Source organism: Coccinella septempunctata, chromosome 4 (genome assembly GCF_907165205.1).
Source record: "Coccinella septempunctata chromosome 4, icCocSept1.1, whole genome shotgun sequence".
Lineage (NCBI taxonomy): Eukaryota > Metazoa > Arthropoda > Insecta > Coleoptera > Coccinellidae > Coccinella > Coccinella septempunctata.
The window spans coordinates 24,030,845-24,057,374 of record NC_058192.1 but is presented as its reverse complement, the minus strand read 5'-3'; the positions used below and the strand labels follow the sequence as shown (position 1 = coordinate 24,057,374).

At 32.1% G+C, this 26,530-nt stretch overlaps 1 protein-coding gene across 2 annotated transcripts in view; it reads left to right on the top strand.

Moving 5' to 3' along the window:
- The first annotated feature begins 479 nt into the window (after positions 1–479).
- LOC123312605 (chitin synthase chs-2) overlaps positions 480–26,530 on the top strand; it is a 71,513-nt gene continuing 45,462 nt past the window's right edge. For both annotated transcript variants that reach the window (XM_044897124.1, XM_044897123.1), the window contains exon 1: positions 480–690. The gene's annotated coding sequence lies outside the window, so the exon portion shown is untranslated. The remainder of the gene's footprint in view (positions 691–26,530) is intronic.

The window sequence follows — 26,530 nt, the reverse complement described above, 5'->3', positions numbered from 1 at the left end:
GCGAAAAATCCAACATCGGTGAAGAAATTTCGGAGTTATAGCTCTTACATTCACACTCTGTACAGAAAGAACTTTCAAAAGAATACTCAATACCACCGGCTTGAAGGCTTTGCATCACTTGGTGAGAATCCAACATCGCCAAAGTATTATTGAAGTCAAACAATTTTTCATTTGCACACTGTCTAGGCATTCGAAGAACACACTGAAAATAAACTTCATAGAAATATCTTGATTAGATCTCAGTTCAAGTTTGGGGAAGTTTAAAGAAAGAATGACCCTGCAAAAAATAAGTGCTTACTCCAATGCTGTTGCATTGAAAGAGCCGAAATTTCAGTGAGTCATAAATGTATTTTCGGTTGTCTAATCTCTTCAATGATACTTTCCACCTTCGCGGAGTGCCATATCCGGGAGCAGTACTTAAGACATTCACCTGAGAGCGCACGCATGCGTTCAAGAATACAAGAACTTTACTCAACTTCTTTGGAAACAGTCAGTGCGAAGAAACCACGATTATAATAGCGAAAGCATATGGTATCCGCTCCAATTTGACGTTTCTTCAAGAGCGAAGACGAAATGATCCGTTGATTTTTTTGAGCGCCGGAAAATGCGGCCAAAAAAGTGAAGTGGTGAATTATTCTTTTAGTGTAGATTTCCATTTTCCGACTGAGTTGGATGATATAAAAGAAGAAGGTGAGAATTTGTTATTTGTTACCTAATTGCATAATTGCCCGATTATAATGTGTGTCAGATTTCAATTAGAAATTGCTTTGAAGAATTTGAATAAGAACCTTCTCATTGTCTACGCCAAGAATCGACATTGTTCATGGAACTTCCGTACCATTTTAGAAGAAATTTATTATAACTCCTCTAGTGAATAGTTTGAGTTGACTCGAATCTACTAACACACTTTCTTAGGAAGTTGATCAACGCGTGTTAATGATTTAATATTTATTTAAGTGGCTATTAACATAAGTGGAACTTCAATAATCATTCAACGAATGTTTTTTTATCGAACAATTCTAGTGTTATAAGTTGAATGTGATAAATATTCCAGTGTTTACTAGAGAAAAGGGGAAAGCAATTTTGTTTTTTTATATAATTTTTACGGAAATCTTCCCAGATCTTGCTACAATCGATTCATTTTGGGGTTAGAAATTTTGAAATAAGTATAGAATCTCATAGTCCGAGAAAATTTCTATTTATATTCAGGAATCTTAAAACATGTAATGCTTTTTTGTGATTGATGCCCCTATAAACCAACGACCCAGGCTTAACGTTCAGGCTTACTGATTTCCACCGCAGTAATCATAGCAATCTCTGAGATAATTATGACCTAACTTGAGCCTTTCTTAAATATATTACTTTATTGCATGTTTTCCAGTCAATAGGTATTATTTTGTGGCTTTTAGGTGGCACTTTCGAAACTCCCTCAGGTTATGAAACTTTCATGTTATCTGCAGTAAAACCTGGGAATCCATAAGAAGGGACTACGAAGACAGTGATAGTGGGAGTATGCAGCGTTACTGAGAAACTAAGAACTAGGACGAAAGAAATTTACCAATCTGAAGGGCACAGGGAAATTATGTGAATGCCAGATTGGTTTTTTCTTAGATCTTACCTGCTTCTTAGTTATAACGCTACATGAACTTCTCCTTTTAATTATTTTCAAAAGTATTTTGGGGACTAGACTAGCACAAAGACAAAATTCTTCAGCAGCATTCTTCACAAGAAATATGTGGATTTTCACTCTCCAAATAAGAGTTCAAAAAAATTTGATTGAAGATTCGAGCAAGATGTAGATACCTGATGCCATCTACCCTGATTCAGTTCGCTGGATCAGGATACTCAAATGTTTACTGCGTTAGTGTCGTATATGTGACTCTGAAAAATTGACAAAATATTGACCATATATAACAATTATTACTATGTTTATGACATTGAAAAATTGACCAAAATATTGACCAAATATAACAATTACTGCTTCTGTTCGACAATTCAGTGATGTCGCCTGCAAAAATAAGCCATTGAGAATCCTCCTCTTGAACCACATCAGATAATGTGAGTGGAAAAACAGTCATACACCGTAAGACAAATTTCGAAATTCTAATCCAGTCCCAGTCTAACGGATCAGACAAACGCGACAAGCAGTGTTATATCAAATATAACTTCAGCAAAATAGAAGATACATACTATGAATTTCAAAAGTCTGGAATCAGCACTTTTGGAAATGGGTTGTTTTTTATCCTCAGAACGCGTTGGTTAAAGCGAAATAATGGGAGGTTACTTTATTATTATGAAACTGAATACCTATAAATCGACAGGACCTCCCAGGTTTTTGAACTAATCGACTATATTTGAAAGTGAAATAGGTACCAAGGAGTCACATATACTTCAAATAACACTTTCAAACGCAACAATCTATCTAGCTTGAGCGGTTCAGAGTGATGAAACTTGTGATGAAATTTGTATTATCAGAGTTTCACCATTCAAAGGACACAATCATGTCTTGATCTGATTGTAGTTGTTGTCCAGTGTTGTTTACTTATTGATTTTGGCATAACTACTCGATTTTTGTTTTCATTTTGAGTTAAAAAATTGGGATATTACAAAAAATATGAATATTATGAATCTTTATGTAAAACTTACTGAATTTTTCACTTGGTTATTTTGGTAGGGCGTATGTGCCAATTCAGTTCGGTACATTTTATTAATGACACATTCCAAAATGCTCGTTGATAACAGTATGTCACAAAGACATTTCATTTCACATTTTTGTAGAGCAACCCACAATATAGATAGATTTAAAATACTCATCAAAAGTTGTGCAAAATATCATTACAATTATCAATTTATGAGTTATTGTAGGTACTAATATCTTCAATAATGCTATGATTAAACCCGAAGGAAAACGATCAAGAGACGTAGTCATCTTTTGCATGTTTATATAGTTTTCTCGTGCCACGCAGTCTAAATTAAATAAGTGATTACACATTAGAATAACTATCCAATGTATTTCACAGACATGAACATTACCATTATCATTATCAACTTCAAAATATGAGGAAAAATTTGAAAATGAGATATCCCCTAGGATATAGGTATCTTGGTCCTAACCAAGATACCAGTGTCGCACCAGAGGACTACTATGATATGGAATTATGGATTTTTGATGTGGCAAAAAAATGCTAACTATCGAATTAAATGCTAAGGGGAAATTTAAAGTGTCGACTTTGACCTAGAAAACTTACGACATAAGAATGATTCAACGATGAACAAGAATGTTTCATTTCTAGAAAATTTGCAGTGATTTCATGGGAACAAAATGAATACCTATTCATGATCACCATTTCTCTAAATTCTTATAAGACGATTCATTCGGTTAGCTGAGCCTTTAATAGTGAACAAGTAGACCTTCGATTGGTATTGGGCAACATCTCGCTGTTTAAGATGACACCTGCCTGTTGGAATTATGTAATAGCTTGAATCATTTTTATCCTGACGAGAAACTTTGTGATAAAACTGTTGGGTAAAAAATGTGTCTTCGCAGAAGCATCTTTAGCGAATTAGCGATGATGTTGGGAAATTATCTTCTTAAATTACCGTTCAGAATGTCAAGCATTGCCAATAATAATAATCTGTTACGCTCTAATTAGTTAAAAAAATACTGATTCTTCAGCACTCTGATGAAAAAGATTATTAATTATTCTATACTGAAGCACATCAATCTAACTATTGAGGGTCCCATGCGCCAGTCAAATTTGGTTCTCCTTCTTACCTTCTTTAAAAGATCTATAAATGAATGATGAAGACGTTTTTTTCAATAAGGTGAAATGAAGCCAATATCATTCTATACATACCTTCATTATAATATGATATGTAAGTCAACATGAAATGAATAACTAAAATAAATGAACATATTTGAATAACCAAATTTAAGATAAATAAACCAAAAAGAATGAAACCATTCATTACTACAAAAAAATTGCAAAACTACAAAATAAAAAGAAAATAATGTAACCTTCGGAAAAATACTGATTATGATCAGGAAAATATGAAATATTTGTTTTAGAATGTAATCATTCAATAGAATATATAGATATGTATATAAAATGTAATCTCAATAAAATGAAAATTGGAGTGTTATCTATGATGAATGGAAACTATTTATATAGGAACTCTCCTTATTCAATAAATTACTCAAATAATGAAATTATTAATGAAACAAGAACATTGTTTTCGTTCTATAGTTTTTCCATGCGGGTTTCGCTCTTACAATTCTAGAAAATCCTCAGGCCAAGTTCACAGAAATAACAATACAAAAAATATATAAGACCACATATGTATTATCAAAAATTTCAAAATTTTCTTTTTGCTGATAAAATCATTCTCACCTAAACTCTTTCAATAGAGAATAGTCAAAATTATCAATCAATTGGAATAAAATTACATTAAAAATGAAATTACTGTCAGCAAAAATCAACTCCACAACAGAATGGGAAGACAGATAGATTCCAAACATAGAATTTTAATATTTATTTTATTTTTATTTTTCACAAACATCGGATCAAAAAATCTTCACCAAAATCTGTTCGGTTATTGAAGATAAAATTTTTGTCGTATTTTTTACGTTTTGGAATTTCAAGTCTCTAATCATATATTTGAAAATCATGTTGTGTTTCATATAAATGATTTCCAAAATGGGAGTCACTCTGTTTATTGCCCAGTCTCGAAATTCTTAAATGTTCTTTTATTCTTTGCTCAAATATCCTAGTTAGTAGTTTTTTCCTAATATGCATTGCATCTATTGCATGTCAACTCATTAACTCAGTTTTTCCTCTGTTACTGACTAACAAAATCTTGATACTTTTTGTTGATGTATCTTCTATTTTCTTGTTTTGAATTTTTTTTGCTCAATATTTTTTGAACTTTTTCTTCTTCAAAACCATCCATTTTTAATTTCTGTTTTACGATTTTTAATTCTTGGTATTCAGTATTTATCCTCAATTTCTTTACTTCGGTCCACATATAGAAAGGAAGGTGTCATATCCCCCCGAAGGATATTACTGACAATGTTCTAATCTTGGGTAGATTCAGTGCTGTCTCTCTGACTGACCCATGAGATACTCAGGCATTTCATGGTTCAGTTGCCTACTAGAGTGGCTTAGTTTTTATGTTCCGAGGTCTTTGTTTTGTTTGGTCCCTTCCCCGCGTAGGAATAATTGCTTAATTCGAAGGCCCATTTAGCATTTGTGTAGCCTAATGAACAACTTGTGAGGAACTTGTGATATATCCTCTGATAATTTGACCACTCAAACAGAGATTCCTTGGTTGTACATATATAAAATAGTGATCATTTATTTTTACGCTATTAATTTTAATTGTCTATTGTTGATTGTTTTGTGATTGGGTTATCTCACCTGTAGAAAAATGAAGTTGTTCAATTATTCATTCATTTAAGGTTCATAAAAACAAAAATTCTCTAAGCGTCACCGGATATTCGACAAAGGTTCATGATATACTTTCTTGTCTAAATTGAATTTGGTACATATCCCAAGTAATATAATCCTTTTGAACCTCTCTTTGGTATATTTCTTAATATCTCCTTTCATATGGTTCAGCTTAGACAATGAAAATATCTTGTAACCTAAAATATGACCTCACTACAATTCTGTTCAATTCACTAAAGTTCAAGAATGACAAATCTGCCAATGGAAGGTTTTCAAAGATCATTTGGCTCGATTCCATTCCATCTTCACCTCCCTCTCTAGAGTCTCAAGTTGGAATTGAACAATGTGATCTGTTCTCTTTCTATATACAAACACAATCTGATGTTGCATAATTGAATTGGATGACAGCATGAAAAAGGATGCCTCCTTCTTCTTCTTCATTGGTGAAAGGATTTCTATTGCAAATGTCTATCGAATGAAAATATCACTTCCAGCTAAAGATGAATTCTAATTAGAGATCTTTGATAGGAGATATGTAAACAATGATCTATTCTCTAGTCATTGCACATAAAAAAACAGGATCAGGTTGGATCGATAATGATCACTTGATCCATCTTTCCATTGTTTTCCTGAGATGATCCTGAATAATACCGAAGTTTTGTATGACAAAAGATTTTTATGAGAAAAATCGATTAATATATCCTCAATTTTTGGTGACCTCAGATTCAATCAAGTATAAAATTGAAAATTTTGTGACGTGATGAGTTTTTGATGGTTAATATTATTAATTCAAGGTTTTGTGTAGATAAAGAAAAAAATACGAATAGTTGAATATGTAAACTACCCAAAACCTAACTCAAGCATATTTTTTGAGAAATAATTATTCAAAAGTAAGTATAAGACTCATGCAAAGATGTAATATGTTGTTTCAATCTTATTATTTGAGGTCTATCGATTAGAGCATTTCTGCATTTTAAATTTCGAAAATTCAAAATTTTTCAATTATGTGAAGTAGAATTAATGCTCTACGCGACAGAAGTTGCCGAAAGGTTTGAAAATAAATCATATGTTTACAAATCCCAGCTGATCTAAACAGTTCTTTTGCTGAAGGTTACAAAACTAAGATTTATTGAGGATTTATAAGCAAATTTGACACCTCAGCTATATTAATTCCGATGAGTCAACACGCATCCGATTTTTTCACCGAATAATTGGCAAATATCTCGAAATCAACGACAAATTTCAATAAGGATCCATTCCAATTTCGTAAGAGCTAACCTTGTCGAACGCTACAATTATGATACGAATTGATTCATCTCCAACAATCAATATCCGCTGACTTTCCCACTAAATATCGGACATTCTTATGAATTGTTTCCTCGAATTGATGTTGCAAGTTGAAACAGTTAACGTAGCATTCAAGTCGAGAAAGGTTACTCGCTTGCTCTGACGTTGATATCTCCAACACAATACAACTGGTACCGCATTGTGTCGAACAGGAATTTTATAGCTATTATCATGAAAGGACAAAACAATTCGAATAAAAGTGAATTGAAAATATTTTCTGTTTATTCTCAATATCAAATGGTGAACGAATTGTACCAAGTCCCCAAAATCGACGGCTAACAATCAGATATCCTGGAGAAAGAAACACATATAACAGAACTGTTATGTGTTAACTATCGATTAATTCTTATAATTTTATAAATGCGGAAATCTATCTCGATTTTGAGAAATAATATTCATTTAGGCCTGTGTCTAATTGTACAGGGTATCCCAAATACCTAGATTTTGGCTTTTTCTGGGTACTTCTAGACTAGATAGGTATATAAAAACGTTGAAAGGCTTCCTAGGCTGGATTTTCGTGAAAAGTCCATTAATAGAGACCGCTTCAAGATGTTTTAATTTTTAGAAATATAACCAAATTCTGATATTTTGTCGATTTATAAAATTTACCAAAACTTTTTTATTTTCGAAAATATCCTGAAACGATAAACACTTCCTAAGGTACACTTTCACTGAAAATACGTCACTATATTCAACTTTTTTTTGTACTTGTAGGTACTAAGGGTGGAAAAAAACCTTCTTTATTTTAAATTCGGATGGTATCTTTCATGATCTCCTGTTATACAAAAAAGTAGCTTTTGGACAATATATACAGAATAAATCTAGACTGGTACAAATATTTTAAATGTATATTCTGGAGGTCAAAAGAAACAGTTTTTTCTTTTATCATTTTTTCCGAATTGGCTCGGTTCAAAAGTTACAGGGTGTTAAGAAATGTTATTTTTAGTTCTATCTCACAAACGATTCTATCGAAAAAAATGAATTTCAAAATATAGTTTTTCAATTATTTGATGAAATTTTTCTCAAGGTATCACTGTCTTCTAGTTTTTTCATTATGACCATTAGGTACGTACCATAAAAATACCAAAAATTCAAAGAAACCAACTAATGAACTAATTTGAACGCTAGCTAATGAATATTTGGTCGTTTTGTAAAATACAAGCATTCATATTTTCTCGTATAATGCGCCGTTTTCGAGTAATTTGATGTTCAAAAATTAAAAAGTATCTGTGAAATTTGAAAAATTGGGTACTTCGGCTGAATACAACTCTGTTTAGATCTGCAGATGTGTATTAGTGTCACAGATTTAGCAAGTTATTGTGAAGGTACTTTTGTTTTTCACACTGCTGATTATAAGAATTCAAAAAATAGCTATATATCTTCATCAGAGCCGAATCGGGAAAAATGATATAGGAAAAAAGTGATTTTTTTACCTCAAGAATCTACTGTTAAAATATTTGTACGAGTCAAAGACTCGCCCTGTATATGTCGATATATTACTTCCTTACTCAATATCACCATTTTAGAGAAATTTTTTGATAGAATTCTATGTAATCATTGAACACAAAATTGTTCACTCTCGATAAATCTCCATCTCTATAATAGGGAACTCTAACGATTGGTCAAAATCAGCTAAGCGTTCGCTGTCGTGGGGCACACAAGCTTTTCCCTCCATTGATTCGCGTGCTGTTTTGGTCGAGTATTGTGTTTTGTGCATGTTTTTGGAAAAAATGTTCTTCCCTAAGTTAGATTAGAGTGATTAGATTATAACTTTCTAAGAAATGCCTCTTTACACTGATAATAAAAAGCTTTGTGTGCCCCACGGCAATGAACGGTCAATTTGAATAAATATCGAGCAGAAATTGTGAAATTCTATAATCAATTTTAATATAACTCACAAAAAGTTCTCAAATTGAGTACCATTATTGTATAAACAAATTGGATAGCTGTTTCTAACAGAATTCACTGTCAACATCATAAGGCGGGAAACGTTTCTGATGGTGTTCCTGGCTCTCTACTCTATATCAAGCCATAGCTATGACTGGAGTCTTGAGAATTTTATTTTTAATATTTCCCCACGAAAAAATCCAAAGGATTGAGGTCTGTTGTTCTTGCTGGCCAGCTAATAGGACCATGAGTTACCATCCACTGATTCCCTCATAAACTATCCAATTTGAAAAGTGATGTATTTTTGTAATTCCATATTGTTCTGATATGGAAGTTGTCTGCGTCTTTGGCAATTTTCTAATCTAGAGCAAAAATTAATCTCATTCAACTTAACTATTATAATGTATTGAAGTTTTTTTTGTATAATATAAGATCAATAAAAAGATGGATTTAAAATAACGAAATAATTTTTTTCCACCTTTAGTAGGTACAAGGGATAAAAAAAAAATAATATAGTCTATTATTCCCAATAAGAAAGTACCTGAAAAAAATCGTTTTTACATATTTTCGAAAATAAACAGTTACGGCACATTTTTTAAATCGACAAAATATAAAAATTTGGTTATATCTTCAAGGCAAATGAAGATATTGTGAAACAGTTACCACTAATGGACTTTTCACGAAAATCGAGTCCAAGACTCCTTTCAACGTTTTTCCCTATCTGGTCTAGAAGTAGGTACCAGAAACTGCCAAAATAATATACTCAGAGAACAATATCCTAAAATTGTTCGCAATGTTTATGAAACACCTTGTATAGGTACTCACAAAATCGTTCAATATCCATAATAGCGCTAGGGAGACTCAAACATTTGAAAAGAAGAGAACCTTCTATGGAAAGAAAAGATATTTCATTTTGTTGTTTACTCTTTTTTTAGAATATTCAGTAGGTACCTATTGTCGAAAGAAAGGATTGGTATATGCAATATTAATTATGCGGTAGCGGTATCCTCGATACACAAACCACTGCCTACCAATATAACCTAGATTTTAAATTCAATAGAAACAAGCAGAGCAATTAAAACGGGGTATAACGAACGATTGAATTTTAGCACACATTGTGAATTTTCAGTCGGTAAAGAGAACACTTACCTTATAACCTGCAATTCCATCATTTTCCTCTCCGATGATCATAAAGTTGAATAATGAAATCAACTTATACAGTTGCAATACAACTAGGGCTAATTTATTTTAGTACTAGTATCTGCATTGTAGGTACTATGGTTGCAGCGAATCGATTACTTATCTGATATAGGTAATTTTATATTGTTTAATGTCTAACAATGAAATCATTAGGTTACGTATGTAGCACTACAATGATATTACTATAGTGTAGTCGGCGGTTCAATAATATCTAGGTTATTCAGGATACAATATGAAACTAACACAAATCATTCATTTGCAAACTATAAAATGTAGAATCGAAAGATGAGTCAGAATACTGACACAAAAAATATCCATAAATGAATACAAATGATCAATTCAAATGTATACAGAATACAGACACATTTTTAGTCACTGAGGAAAAAGATCAAGACACTGAACGAAAGCTTTTATTTATCAATAAACAGTGTGGGTTGTGATTTCTTACCCGATAGTATAGCGATGGTTAATGCTCATTATTTCCTCTGTTTAAATTCTGCAGAATACTATGTCAATTTTATATCGAGAATGGATAAATAGAAAAGCTTAAACATGTAAAAACTTTTACATACCTTCCATCTATCCAAGTGATGAAATTTCTCACCATGGAAATTCATTTCTTCGAAATATAATCCATATTATTTTCCATTCGTTCGAAAAAATAGTACTCAGAAGCAGGATCAGAGTTAGACTTGAAGACGCCCAAAACTACCAACTACCAAGTCCAAGTCCAAGGCCAAGATATATCTTATTGTTATTTTTCAAATAGGCATCTCTCAAATGATAAAATTCGTCTGTTTTTAATATGACTACCTTAAACTTCACTTTCTCACCCTGTATCTCGGTAACTAGCAACATTTGTATGTAAGACAAATTTGCTTTTCTGTATTATGTCAATATTTTCAATGCCAAATATTATTTTTTTAAATCTAAAGGGTTAAGCGGAAATTCAATGAAAAACATAAAGTACATGAATGGATGGTAAAATAAAGACTTGAGATTATTTCCATTCATACCAACTTAAAAACGTGAACTCTGGTAAAAAATCGCTTCGTATGTAATTCCTTTGAAACATATTATGCCTGTTTTGGCGATTTTTCCAAACAGTCGCACATTTATTTATTCAGAGTGAGCTCTAGCGTAACTTTACACTTACACCATTGATGTTCCTAACCCATTCTGAACAGTTCTGAGTGTGTACCAAAACAGCTAAAATAAGTATTATAGTGGCCCAAAGAAAGCTTTACACTAACACTTCTTATTAGATATTGTTCGTTTCATGGTATCGCAATATTTTTTTTTATCCATAGCCGATCTAGACTAACTAGATATTAATGATTCATTTTCGTAGTATATGAGCTCTAATTTTCAAACGTGGAGTATCTCCCGTACATTTAAGAAGATAGAAGATACAGAATAAAGTGGAGATGAATCACGTCTATTACCGGATTGAAGTACATATAACAGGAATCTGTGTGACTGATGCGTCTCAACTGAGTAATTTCAAACGGCAATAACCAGCTTCTGGGTGCACATCATCTCGCCAATATAATTATTTTCACGGTTCACTTTTATTAATTAACACCGATACACAATCAGAACCAAATGAAATGCAAATAGGTAAATTTAAGCTCATTTCACACACTAGTGATTTAGAATGTTGGACAATATGGATCATATCGGTTTTTATCTACATTTAAATCGACACGAAGTATGTCACACAAAATGTCTCCTATAGTTTATGGGCAAAACTAATTATTATTATCATCTCTTCATCCATATACAAAATGTTATAAGTGGTTCCTTTTAAACACTCGTAAAACTGATCTAATTTAGAGAAATTAGACATTGTCACTGTCTTCGTTCTGGAGGTGTAGAGGGGAAACTCAATTGAATCTTGTTGCCTGCTAGGTGGCGATGGAGTATTATTAAAACTTGCAAGCCCCTATATAGCCCAGTAGAATAAACATACAATTATGAAAAAATTGCAACCAGAGCATTTATTGCTTGTATAACCTCAGCTATATCCCAATATGAATATCTTAAGGTCTCCCCCTTGGCGGAGGTGTACATAAAGTAGTGTGGAGTAAAATATAAAAAGGTTCATATAAAAGATGTTGAAAATTTAATTTTGCGTCAAATGAGACCAGATACATATATTCTGGACTATTCGTTTTCGTTAATCAGGTCCTCGAATTAAAAAAAAACGTTTCAACACAAGTTTGTCGGAAATATCTTCATGAATAGCCTATTTATGATAAAAGAAATATCAATAAAAGTTGTAATGATAGTTTTAGTGTCTGAAATATAATGTAATGAAGGTTTTAGCGGCATGCAGACAGGAATTGAATTCTGAAAAAAGTACCACCCAGAGCAGGGGGTCGTAGGTTCGAATCCTGCTCTTGGTGGTACTTTTCTCAGACTTTGATTTCAATAAAAGTTGTTTAGCATTGATTTCTTTGTCTAATAGGATCAAGAACGATTTTTTCAAGCACCACCCTTATCAAAATAATTGAATTTCGAAGTTTCGATTTCCAAAAGAAAGGGACATATTTTGGTAAGTATTTAAAAATATCAAAACTCACGTACCCAAAGGTCAAAACTTTGGATTCAGTGTCAGCCATACTGAATCATCAAAAAAACATCGGAATTTCACAAAATAATTTACTATTTTCATGCACCAAATTAATTAAATAGCAATAGAATAGAAGACATTGAAAAATTCCATTGGTTCTATTGTTATTGCACTGTTAGGAGACATCTTTATTTCAGCTGCCTTCTGCATTTCAATTCTTCTTGATGGTTTGCCAAAATACTCCTGCAGTTTTCAAATAGAAAATAAAGTTTTTCACTGATTCTGAAAGATAAGATGGCATAAAAAAAATATTTAGTATCTGACCGCATATCTATACATTCGATACGTTGTGGAGTAATGAATGGATAGGGTTGATATGGCACCTGCAGGAAGAGGCCCAAACCACCCATTCCCGCTAAATGACATCTCATTTATGTCAAAAGGGATCTAAAATGATCTTGCTCTGAATTATGATCAAAATTAGATTATCTAAATAAAACGTTTTCTATGAATGATGTTTTTGAAATATCTTTTAGATGTCTAGTCTTATGCCTGGCAAAATTCTCATGTCCGTAAAATATCTGAAAATAGATTAGTTTCCAAATATACATCTGAAAAACGTTTATCTTATATCTAATTGTATTAATCGCGAAAGAATCACTGGGCAGACAACTAATAGATATGATATACCATACCAATATTAGACATCAATATCTGACTTTATTGAGACATCTAGATTACATATGGAGAACATCTAGCTGAAATGGTCGAAAACCAGTGACCAGATGAATATCTTTCAGATATATCATTTTGTATCGTCTATGAACATTAGAATTCAAATTGTACCAAATATGTCGATTAATATCTTCAAAGAAGATCATATATTGAAAAAACGTTTATTGGATATCTTAATTTTATAATCATGATGAAATTAATTTTCAGACGGGAAATAGATATCATATACTATATCGATATGACACATCAATATCTGACTTTGTTTAGACGCCTAGATTACATATATAAAACATCTAAGTAAAATGGTCGAAAAACAGTGAACAAATAAATTTCTTCTAGATTTGTCATTGCTAGAACGTCTTTAAACTTCACGATTCCAAGTGTTCCAAATAATAATAAGTCAATGTCATCTATTGAAGTGACCGAAATTAATTATTCATAAACCATATTTCTACGATAGTCAAAAAATTTTGGATCAATCAACATCTTCCTAGTGTATTTTTCAAATTCATTTTGTGTTTTATCATCTAAGTATCAATGTTAAGAAGCACATGTAAGTATTCGTATTTTTACTGATGGGGATGTTTTTCTGGGAGACTTAGTATCAGGATATTAAATTCGTGAAAATTTTCATATGATAAAACTGATTGGACAATTTTTTTAATATAAATCGAAAATCGAGTATGAATATTGGTTCCTATTTCAGAAATAATGATGAAGAATGATTGACTCCTAAATTCAATATGTTAAATATGAATTTCGAACGATATTATTGATTAACCTAAGATACTCTTGAGAGTCTTGAGGAAAAAGGATATTTTTCCGAGTTTGCAGAAAATAGGTGTATGGTTGAAGGTATCCGATCGAGAGATATGCGATGAGAAGGACTAGACACGAACTACGATCGGGTTGGATCGCTTGGTGGCGAACTCTTATCGCAATTCGCAAGAAGTCGCGAACCGGCCATGGGCCAATAGAGTTAAAGTTCATAGTGCATAGCCATTTGAACTTGAACATTCAACATTTCCGTTAGTATACAACCCTTCTTTATAAGAAGGTCAAGTCGGCTAGTGATTGTGTTCGTTTTTTGATTAGTGATTTGTGCTGTAATAATTGAACAAGGTGAGTGCAATTTCTACTTAGGGTAGTTACAGCAGGTAATCCCTTCACACATTAATCAAATTGCTTGAACATAGGAAAATACTATTTACTTCGATATGGTATTAGTTTGGATTTGTGCTCTCTGTTGACAATGATATCCAGTTATCGTTTTCAAATACTTACCTGAATTTTTGGCTACAATAAATTGAAATATAGGTAGATTTAAAATAGAAATATCTTTCATAGATCAATCGTAGAATAAAGTCTATTAAATGATATTCTTTAGATAACCATTGACAAGTCAATACTATTTTGTTAGATAGGTACTATTAATGGTATATATTATATCTAAAATGCGGTCCTCTGAGGAATATCAATCGGAAATTTGACGAATAATCGAATATACAGAGCTTGAAATCTTCGAGGAAATGTTTAGATGTTTTTCAGATCATTTAGGAATTCGAATATTTTTTCGTATTTCGATGTTCGAATTGAAAATTTTGTATCAATTAATCCATAGGAGTTCACTATACAGCAGCGTTTTCTATTTCTATGTAAAATTTACTTGGTGAAGACGGTTATCTGAAAAAGTCTGTTGATAGACATCTTCTAGACATCGATTCAGAAGTGAATTTTGAATCACTTCACTCAGGAAACTCTTGCTGAATAATGTAACCCTTATTATAAGTACTAACAAAACAGGATTCAATCTGAAATTTGACGAATAATTGAATATACGGAGTTTGAAATCTTCGAGGAAATGTTTAGATGTTTTTTAGATCATTTGAGAATTCGGATGTTTTTTCGTATTTCGATGTTCGAATTGAAAATTTTGTATAAATTAATCCATAGGAGTTCATTACCGCAGCGTTTTCTATTTCTATGTAGAATTTACTTGGTGAAGAGGGTTATCTGAAAAAGTCTATTGATAGACATCTTCAGACATCGATTCAGAAGTGAATTTTGAATCACTTCACTCAACACTTGCTGAATAATGTAACCCTTATTATTATAAGTAGTTACTTACAAAACAGGATTCAATCTGAAATTTGACGAATAATTGAATATACGGAGTTTGAAATCTTCGAGGAAATGTTTAGATGTTTTTTAGATCATTTAGGAATTCGAATGTTTTTTCGTATTTCGATGTTCGAATTGAAAATTCTGTATCAATTAATCCATAGGAGTTCATTAGAGCAGCGTTTTTTATTTCTAAAAAATACTCAGGGTATCTAAAGAGTACGGAAATTGAATCCTATTGATTTATAATTTGTATCTTCAGCTTTTGGTTCATCGCTTTCTTTTCTTCAAAAGAATATTTTTTTGCATATTTTCTCAACTTGAAATTGATATTCAATCAAAAAACATTTAGCCATTTGTAATTTATGTTGCTTCCAGAGGCTGTATATGTTCTCTTCGAAAGTGAAACGCCAGCAGACTTAAATGATGCTGTCATAAAACGGGCCATTCAAGACTGGTTACGACTAGCCAATCAACGGTACGAATATGAGAGGAATAAAAACAAATAGACAATAATCTCATCTATTTATATTATGTTTTTTCCAATTTTATGAATTTGTGTTATGTTTTTGAATTATATTTATTTTTGTTTTTTTTTTATAAATATATTTATTCATCAGAACCCGTTTTTTCTCTTCCAACTCCCATACGAACTGTCAACCATTCCGTATAAATATGAACTCGCCCATCACTAATCTGTAGATTTTCAAGTGGTCAGATTTTATGGATATGATTCGAAGATGTGGATCTTGAATCTACGGAACGTCCATTTTCTTTCACATGGACCCTTCTTCGAAACATATCTTGTGAAATAAATATGTCTAGTTAAGAGGTCATTAATATCACGTTTTTTAAATTATCCTGATATAATTCCAAAGTTGACAACAATTAGAACACAAAAACTGTATATACAATACAAGGTCATTCTAGAAATATCTAACAAACGTTAATCTTTGATCATCTAAAATAGGAGAATACTAACACCATCTTTTTCAATAAATAATCTTTCCTCTAATAGACATTCGATTTCTTCAACGATAAAGACAATGCTCCAAAGTCTAAAGAAGATCTTTGGTGCTACATGATTTAGATGTCCTGATGGCCATGTTTTTCAGATCATCTATATATTATCAGATTGCTGATCGAAGAAAAATGTCAAAAATCTAATTATATATAAACGTTATCGAATGATAATAATAAAGTACATCCTCAAACGTCTATTATATATCAAACAAAATACCAAATCAGGATAATCTCGAGAATATCAGAAATCGTATTTGTTATAGAGATAATTAGAATTACGTCGAATAGACGTCTAAAGAAGTGATACTTTTCAACGTAAATCTCGCGGACATTTTTCCGTCGAATCTAGGTTAAAGGTTCGATACTTTCTGATGTTTTATAGATCATCTAAAAGTCTATGAGCTATGGTCTATAAAATGTTTTAAAGATGTGTGTGTGTTGTTTGGGGGACGTTATGCCAGTCAGAATAATGAGTTTTATGTTGGTTTTAAAATTTTTTGTAACTGAAATGAGACATGCAAGCAGAATAAAGCAATCATTTATTAGAAACTGTAGAGCATACATTAGAGCTCATGGTGGCAGCTTTGAACACTTTTTGTGAAATTCAATGGAATAAAATGAAACTTATAACTTACTTTTGAATTTTCTCTCGTTCTATATCATGATTGAACTCCACAGTTATGAAATCTTTATTTTCAAGTTACTTTCAAGTTATGAAGTAAAGTTAAGCACTTTTTAAGTTAAGCACTTTTTAAGTTAAGCACTTTTTAAGTTAAGCACTTTTTCAGTGAAGAAAAAAACTCTTAAATCATATGTGATAGGAATTTATTGAATTTATTTTCAGCTTTCTTTCTTAATTGTAAAAGTGCTAAAACCTACTTCGATCGTTACTTAAAATTGGCTATAAAACATTGATTTCATAACTGTGAGCTGTGAGCCATAATGGAAGAAAACGAAAATATAGCAATTTTGAAATAACGTTCCATTGAATTGAGTTTTACAAAAGTTGTTCAAAGTGGCCACTGTGAGCTTCAATACATGATTTACACCATCTAATGAATGATTATTTTATTCTGCCTGCATGTCTTATTTCCGTTACTGAAAATTTCAAAAACAAGGTTTACATTAAACAAGCCTTGACACATTGTAATAGGAATTTATTTTGTATTGAATGTTGGAAATACAGTGAGTTATGCCATTTCGGAGTCTCAATAAAACAGGCACTCAGGTAGCCATATATTTTTTCCACACCTAACGGTTAAACTCAGGAAAAACATAATCAAAACAGGATGTTCGAGTTAGATTTCTGGTGAAAAAAAACTATGCATGCGCCAGAACAATCATGAATTACATTCGATAATGCATCTTTGCAGGAATACTGTCCAAAAAACGGATTGAAAAATTTCCTCCATTTGGAGACTAAGTAGTCACCAGAAAGTGTGGCAAACGAATATCTCGAAAACAGAGGAATTTTTTCGAAACACAAAACATATTTTTCTGAACCGTTACAACGTCATCTACTCTGAGATACCATATTATCCATTCATTACGTCACACTCTGTATACAGTGAAGCTTAATAATTCTTCTATTTAGAATAAACCTAACTGCTTTTCTTTCTTTTTCTTCCTCATTTTACCCATTTATAATAAATTATAATTAATCGAAAGTGGGTTAGTTGAACACAGACGTTGAGTGTCGAATACCTACTCTAAGATCCAAGCCAACTTCGCCTAGCATAAGCTTCAATACGTCTGTAAAAAGTGTGATGTCGAATAAAATGTTTTTATTATTATCATTATTTTTCTGTTTTGGCTCAACAACTAGTTGATGGTAATTATGTTGAATTAATTTTTGATTTTATCACGCAAAACTCTTCAACCACATCTCGTAGGCTTCGCTGAATGCACAAATACAGGAGTGCGTGTTTTGTGTCTGCTATCGATGCATTCGTTATTTAATCTCATTACGTAACGCATAAACCAATCACTAACGAAATCATGCACAAGTTTCTTGACATTGTGGTTGCTTCGGGACGACATACCCGAGTGGAAACTTGCAAAAAAAAGCAAACTACTTTCTCTGTAGAATACTCATATTTCGTTATCCTGCTCCCAGTTCAGATTTTGTGACCAATTCGAGCATGATCAGTGTCTTTTACCAATAGATACCTACCTCACTTTAAACTTACTTGAATTGTGTGTAAGTGAAAGTGGGTCACGTTATAAACGAGAATTCAACATAATTATGTAGTACGGTTAGGCACAGCTGTTCAGATGTAATTTGGAAGAATACCTGTTGGCATATTATGCTTATATATTCATCAAGTTTCCTCGAACTCCCTTTTCTGTCTGTCCTTCAGTTTTGAATAGACCTTAATCATCAAGGAACTTGAATCTTTCCAAATAGCCCAAATTGAATGAAAAGCGAATGTTTCCAATATAACGCCTTTCTTGAGGTAGCCTTTCCAATTCTAATTTCTCCCAGCCCAAAACATATGGCTATAAACCATAAAGCTTCCTGCTCACTCTATCATAATTGTCATAAAAATTTCTTAATTTTCAATATCTGTAAATTTAAATGTGACATCAAAAACGAAAACTTTGGGGGCATACAACTGCTGTTACTGCTGTTTGTTCTGAAAGATCTTGCACTTTTGAGCACTTGAGATCAAGATATATGACTTCACCGCCATCTTTAACCCATCTTTAACATTATATCTATAAAGAGCTATAGTCTTCGACTTCTTGAGATATTTAACAGTTGATCCTTGAGGTTGAAAGAAGTATTTTTTTCACAGCATTTTTCCAAACGTCCTAAAGATTTACTATTTTAAATTTTCCTAATGAGCTATCCCACTGGCACTCAAGTTTTTCCAAGCTTTCAATATACTTTATTAGAACACACCCTTCTATAACGACCCTCAAGTCGTCTGGGATTAGAAAAACAAGCTTAAACTCACTTTTTGGATTCCAGTTGGTCAACGAAGTAGTGTTCATAATAATTCAATTCTTGAGTTACCGCAATTTCGTTGGCGATAAATATTCAATGTTCTACTGTTGATTTGTATTTCTATTTTGATGATAATAACGAATTCAGCTGCCAACCATCCAAATTAGCTGATGTGTATGGTATATAGTATGTCTCTAATATGTCAACATTTTATTATCGTTGTTTATTTCATTTCATGCAAGAGTTCACCAAATTCAAACATAACCTTTCATATTCATAAAGTTATTATTTTATCTGAAAATTCCAATGTTCTTTTTTTTTTATACTAAGTTGTCAAACTCAGAACCCTATAATGATAACAAAAGTCACTTCAGATTAATTAGTAATAACTAATAAGCTATTAGACCACACATTTATTGTATGTTATGTCACCCAATTTTTTTGAATTTGTTTTTTGTTTTTTTATTACCAGATTACTTGAAAACGAGAAAATATGAAGAATATATTCATTCTTCAAAAGAGTCGAATATTCATTAGTTAGCGTTCAACTTACCTCAAGAGAAGTTTCATCACATCAATTTCGAAAATCATTCCATTTGTTTAAATCATTTGTGAGATATACATAAGTAACTGGAAATTTAATTTTTTCATGGATTTCCAACCGATCCGTATTGAAAAAAACGGTAAAGGGAAAGGGTGTTTGGTGTTTGTTTCAACCGCAGAAATCTTATCTTACAATATATGTAGAAGTCGGAGACTCACACTGTATGTGATATTCGATTTTTCTGTTTTTCCGTCCAAAATAAACCTTCACGGCGGTTCATGCTGGACAATATTTTCAAGGAAAATTGATTTAAGAAAGATTATAATATTTTTGACTATATTGAAAAAATATAATTGATTGACTGAGATTATTCGAAACCATTGCTTATCAAAATTTTAGCCTCCTCGGTTCAAATGACCAGAAGCCGCCCCTGTTGACTTCTGTTGATATTCTCAAAAAAGTGTCTAGATAATAAATGCGCATACATTTCGACAAGTTAAAATTCAGAGGAAGACTTTAGTTTTTTCGTTGTTGATCGTAAAAGTTCGCTTTCTTTAATGGTCAATGTTTCATTTTCCGATTAATCAACACGTTGATTGAAAATCAATGGATATTCAAGGAGAAAATAATCATTTCACTTTCATTCGATAACGAAAAACATCAGAACAAACAGATAGTACCGCTAACAGAATCTCTCCCATTCCTCCATCAAGTGAAATCATTAAAGAACAATTGCAGGATAATTCCTGCTATTCGTATAATTCGCCATCTGTTGATGAAGGTTCGCGAAGAAAGTTATGGCTCAACATATTATTGTATCTACTTTGGAACACTTTTATTACATGAAGAAAGATATTTAAAGAATCTCTCTGTGCTACTTAAATTACATTCAATTGTTCGTATGCATTTCAGATTTTATTTGAATTTGACTATTTGAAAAATGAATTTTATATTATTTTTCTGTTAAAATTGTAAAGAGATCCATGAATAATTATTTTCCGGGTGCTGTGTTGGAACTGAGCAATCAAGTTATTAGCAGCATGATATATCTAATGGGTCATTGGATCAATAATAATCAATTTCAATCGAAAACTATGTTCTGACGATAAAAAACTGATTAAGAGTGGTGGTTCTTATGGTTTTTCAACAGCCTGTATCTTTTAGATCGAGCCGATTCGTAAAAAATGGTGACATAAAAAGGGTTTCTTTTGACCTCAACAATCTTCTGTTAAAATATTTGTACGAATCAAAGACTCACCGTGTATATGTCTGCATCGTTGGATAGCTTATTCAATGGCAATTTCAACTGCATGCCATACCTTCGGTAAAAACGGTTTGTGAGTTATTGGGATTAATTTGAAAAATAATAGTCAAAGTAGGTTCTCACTCTTTTGTGAATATTTATGCTGAGGATGTGTTTTTAGAAAAATTCTCTTTCTTCTTCCTTTATCACGCCTTCCAGAAGGCACATGCTTGATAAAGTAAAAAAAGAAAATGATAAAAACTGAAATATCCCAGTTTTTCTTGAAAGTACACATGTATAACAATTGCTTCAGATTACTTGAGAGGGAATTGCACCCCATTAATTTCACATTTCTCTGGTTTTTCACGCATTTTTCACCAAAAATAATCACATAAACCAGCAGAACGAATCTTCGAAATTGAAATTTTCAATAATTATCTTGTATAATTGTAATATCTTGTATATTATACGTCAATCAGTATATATTTCTTAAATCAGTGAAAATTTGCACGATCTGGCAGCATCAACTTGGTATATTATTTGGAATCGGAAAAAGACAAGGGTTCCCTTCAACAGCATCTGAAAAGCCACGAATAAAGAGAAATTTATACGTGATTCCTATCAATAATTGTTGACTAGTGTATGTTCATAAACCTATAATGCTGAGGAATTCACATTTAATTCAGGATTCTAGCGATCTGGTCACGAGAATATTATTGCTCATTTTGAACGAACGTTACGAAACTATCATTACCTAATAACTGCCTAATTAATTGATCATGTGAGAGCCTTTACTTCCGTGATTCTGGAAGAAAGTTTCCAAAATCCAATTTGACGCCTTCTAATTCTATTGTTCTTGTGCAAATAGAACTAGCAGTCAAATGGAATTCGAAAGTGAAGTCATGGTCTGTATTGTTGAATATATTCTTATTTTCTAGCATATTCGATAAATGACAATAAAGAAATTTAAAAACAAATATTTTTTCTCGAATTCTCAGCATTCATATGATTTCAAGATAAACATACCGATATACAACTTTGCACTTGGGTTCGTAATTGTAGTAAATCATCCAGAATTAAATATCTACCTATTGTATTTTGTATTACTTTCGAGCATATCTTATATCATAGTATATGCAGTATACTATGTATAGTATATGCCGTAGGTATTATTTTCTAAAGTTTGATTGATTACGGACACCGTTTTTTAAGAATAGAAATACTGTAAAAGTCACAAAATGAGTAAAAAGTAACGGGCAAAATTCATATCCGTATTCATTATTTCGTAGAAGTATGACCGATATGCTAAATTTTCCTTTCTAATTATGCAATTTTTCATGTATAATTTAGAAGTTTGTCATGCACCCTCTACAAGATGTAGAGGGTAGTTGTTGTTTTGAATGGCAACCCTAAAATTGGCAACCAGAAATGGATTGTTGCTGAGGATAATTTGATCATGGATATATTTCAAGGTCAGTGGCATACACTTTGAGAGTTATTGATGTTTTTGAATTGTTAACGAAAACATGCCTATTCTATAGTGCTCTAATTGTTTAATTATTTGAAATTAAAATTGAAATGACGAGAATAAATTAACATGTAAAAAATATTAATCAGTCCTAGAGGGTATGTCAATGACCTTAACATACCTACATAAAAATTGTAACTCAATAAGTTTAACCATTTCATCCCTCTAATAAAAAAATGATTGATAAAAAACCCCATGAATAACTCCATCATCCTAAGCAACAAAAGGTCCATCCATTTCTGTCACAAAAAGTTAGGGTTGTGATTTAAAAAAAAACAACTCGCACCCTCCATCTCTCTTAGAAAGTGCATAACGAACTCCTTAATTATACGTGAAAACTCATATATTATACGTAATTCAGAAAAAGAATTAACCTGCTTCCACGAAAAGAAATTGAAGTTGAAGAGCATCTTGATGTTACTGAACTTATTTTTTTCGATATAATTATTTATTCAATCAACAAAAATATGGTAAATTCCTTTATATTTTGCTAGAACAGTGATATGTACAAATAACGCTGAAAATCATGAATTGCTGAAACACATTAAATTTCCATTCAGCTCAGTTTCAAACCTCTCATGCGATAATTTATACTTCCAATTGATTCAGTTCGTAATTCATGCTATTATTGAAAACAAAGATTATGGAATACTCTATAATCTTTTATTAAAAGTAGAATAACTCTTCTATAATTGAAGTATCATCGCTTCCATATCTTTTCCTAACAAAGTATGAAATTCAGACTACCTTATCTGAGAAAGAGGGCAGAACTCATGATGTATGGAAAATGTATTGGTCGATACCAATACATTTTCGATATCGGCAATCTTGAATCTGCATTTAAATTATCATATTATACAAGGTGAGTCTTTGACTCGTACAAATATTTTAACAGTAGATTCTTGAGGTCAGAAGAAACACTATTTTCCTAAACCATTTTTTCCGATTTGGCACTGATAAAAAGATATTGCCATTTTAAGTTTTCGTAATGAGCTGTGCCACAAAATTTTCTTCAGAATAACAAGCTAAATCTGTGATATTACAGATCTTTTAAACAGTGTTGTATTCAGCCAAAGTACCCAATTTTTCATAGTTTACAAATACTTTTCAATATTGAGCATCAAATTTCTCGAAAACGGCGCATTATACGAACAAATATAAAGAATACTTTTATTTCACAAAACGTTCAAATATTTATTAGAGGGCATCCAACTTAGTTTCAAGAGTTGTGTTCTTTGAATTTTTGGTATTTTTATGGTACGAAATGGTCATAATGGGAAAACTGAAAACGTGGGTGATATCTTATGTTCGAAAAAAATTCTTCAAATAAATGAAAAACTATAATAATATTAAATTCATTTCATTCAATGAATCCGTTTGTGAGGTAGAACTGAAAAGAACATTTTTATGGTTTTTCAACAGCCTGTTTAAACCGAGCTGATTGGGAAAAAAAAATCAAAGAAAAAAAGTGTTTCTTTGGACCTCAAGAATCTACTATGTATTAAAATATTTGTACGAGTCAAAGACTCACCCTATATAGTTCATTAGTTTTGGTCAGTAAGTGGCCAGTCCGTATAGTATGTTAAATTCCTCAAACTTCGATGCAATATCTGTCACCAGAGTAGCCATCTGGCTATACACATCATACTATATGATCACAAGAAATCTTTCGTGTTATCATCAATGAGCATAAATGTGTCAATGTTTTCTTTAGCAAGTTCTTTTCACATGACTGGAAGTACAAATTCTTTCTTCAATCCGTTTCCACTTCTATTGTTTTTTCAAAATATCCTTATAGGTCTAATGAGTGCTTCTGTAGATATAAAATTGCAATCATTCTCTTAACATATGCTCTAAGCAACTCAAATGCATTGGGCATCACTGCTAAATATGGCAGGACAACAGGAGTAGAGGATTGAATTAAAACCAACAATCGGAATTCATAAAGTTCATAGTGAATAGTTTTGTTGAATCCTTTCCTGCCATTCGTAATGGCGAAGAGAATATAGGTGCTGCTATGTTATTGTAGGTACTATGAACTACAAGTGATTTGCCTATTCTTAAGCAACAATTGCATGGGAAAGCAATCAAATTAGAGCAATATCGCAAGCAAATCAACCATAACAGTTATTCACCGACCCAAAACGGATTATATGACGAAATGCCCACCAATCTTTTGTCTTGTTTTGAAAGAGCGAGGGAGTGTATAATAACTACTCCATATTAAATTACCGTCAAACCATGTCTATGGAATTCACAAAGGCTTGATACAAGAATAGTTTTTTCTTGAGAACCAGAACAACATTTCTTGTCTGGGTTGGGCGAATTGAAAATGTTACCAATTCACCTTGAAGTCTCAGTTCCTTACCTTTCAATGTCATGTTCTGTTGTTAACATCAAACGGTTTGTTTCCTGCTGCAACCTTTCTGATTTTTTCAACGTGAATCTCGAAGAATCGGTTCATTTTTCTGCACTCTGTTACACTAAGGAGTGCCAAACGATAAATAAAATCACAGGAGTGTATCATCCACCGTCAAGGTCATCGTCAAATAATTTGATATTGCCACATACATAATTAAAGAAATGTCTTCATTCCGTATCTATTCAAGATCAGTCTCATCTCGATACATAAGTGTCACGTTGAAAAGAAAACGGTAGCATTTTCGTGAATGAATATTATTTTCAAGAATCAGCTTTTAAGAAGCATTTCAGAAGCAGACATCTTTTTCACTGAAAGCAAATCAACGCTTTCCACCCTTTGGAAGAGTTTTTCTTAGTATGATCAAATATACAGGGCGAGTTTTTGAGTCGCACACATATTTTAACAACAGATTCTTGAGGTCAAAAGAAACACTTTTTTCCTTCACCATTTTTTCCCAGTTACTGAAAAACCAAAAAAAAAATTATTTTTAGTTCTATCTCACAAACGGTTTTATCGAATGAAATGAATTTCGGAATTTAGTTTTTCTTTCTTTTGATGAATCAAATGTTGGATATCATCCACGTCTTCCAGTTTTCACATTGTGACCATTACGTACCATGAAAATACCAAAAATTCAAAGAACCCAACTCTCAAATGAAAATGTGTGGTTCAGGGAATAACAGCTCAATTTTGAAATCTCTTTTATTTTACATCGACGTTTCGACGACTCTCGCCGTCCTCTTCAGGATGCTGCAAAAACAACACTAACAGAATCCAATAATTAAAAACAGGCACACAACTCACCAAAATTGTGTGAGATACAACAGTGCAAAATTTTGGTACATGCATCCTGAAGAAGACGGCGAGAGTCGTCGAAACGTCGATGTAAAATAAAAGAGATTTCAAAATTGAGCTGTTATTCCCTGAACCTCACATTTTCATTAGAACACTACAGCGAGAGCACTATCCATTTACCAACTCTTAAAGCTACGTTGGACGCTATCTAATGAATTTTTCAACGTGTTATGAAATAAAAGTATTCTTCATATTTTCTGGTATAATGCGCCGTTTTAGAGTAATTTGATGTTCAAAAATGAAAAATATCTGTGATATGCGGAAAATTGGGTAGTTTGGCTGAATGCAACTCTGTTTAAATGATCCACAGATGTGTAGTGTTACAGATTTAGCTTGTTATTCTGAAGGGAATTTTGTTTTTCCAGGAGTGGTACAGCTCATTATGAAAACTTAAAAAGGCTATATCTTTTTATAAGGGCCGAATCTGAAAAAATGGTAAAGCAAAAAGTGTTTCTTTTAACCTCAAGAATCTACTGTTAAAATATTCGTACGAGTCAAAGATTCACCCTGTATAAGCTTGCGCATAGAGGCAATAATATTCTAAATCAATTCAGATACATAAGAATCAACAAATGTTACTATTTAAATTGAATTATCCAACCAACATCACTCTCAGCAACCCCAAGTTTTGGTCTTATTCGACCCCGTCAGAG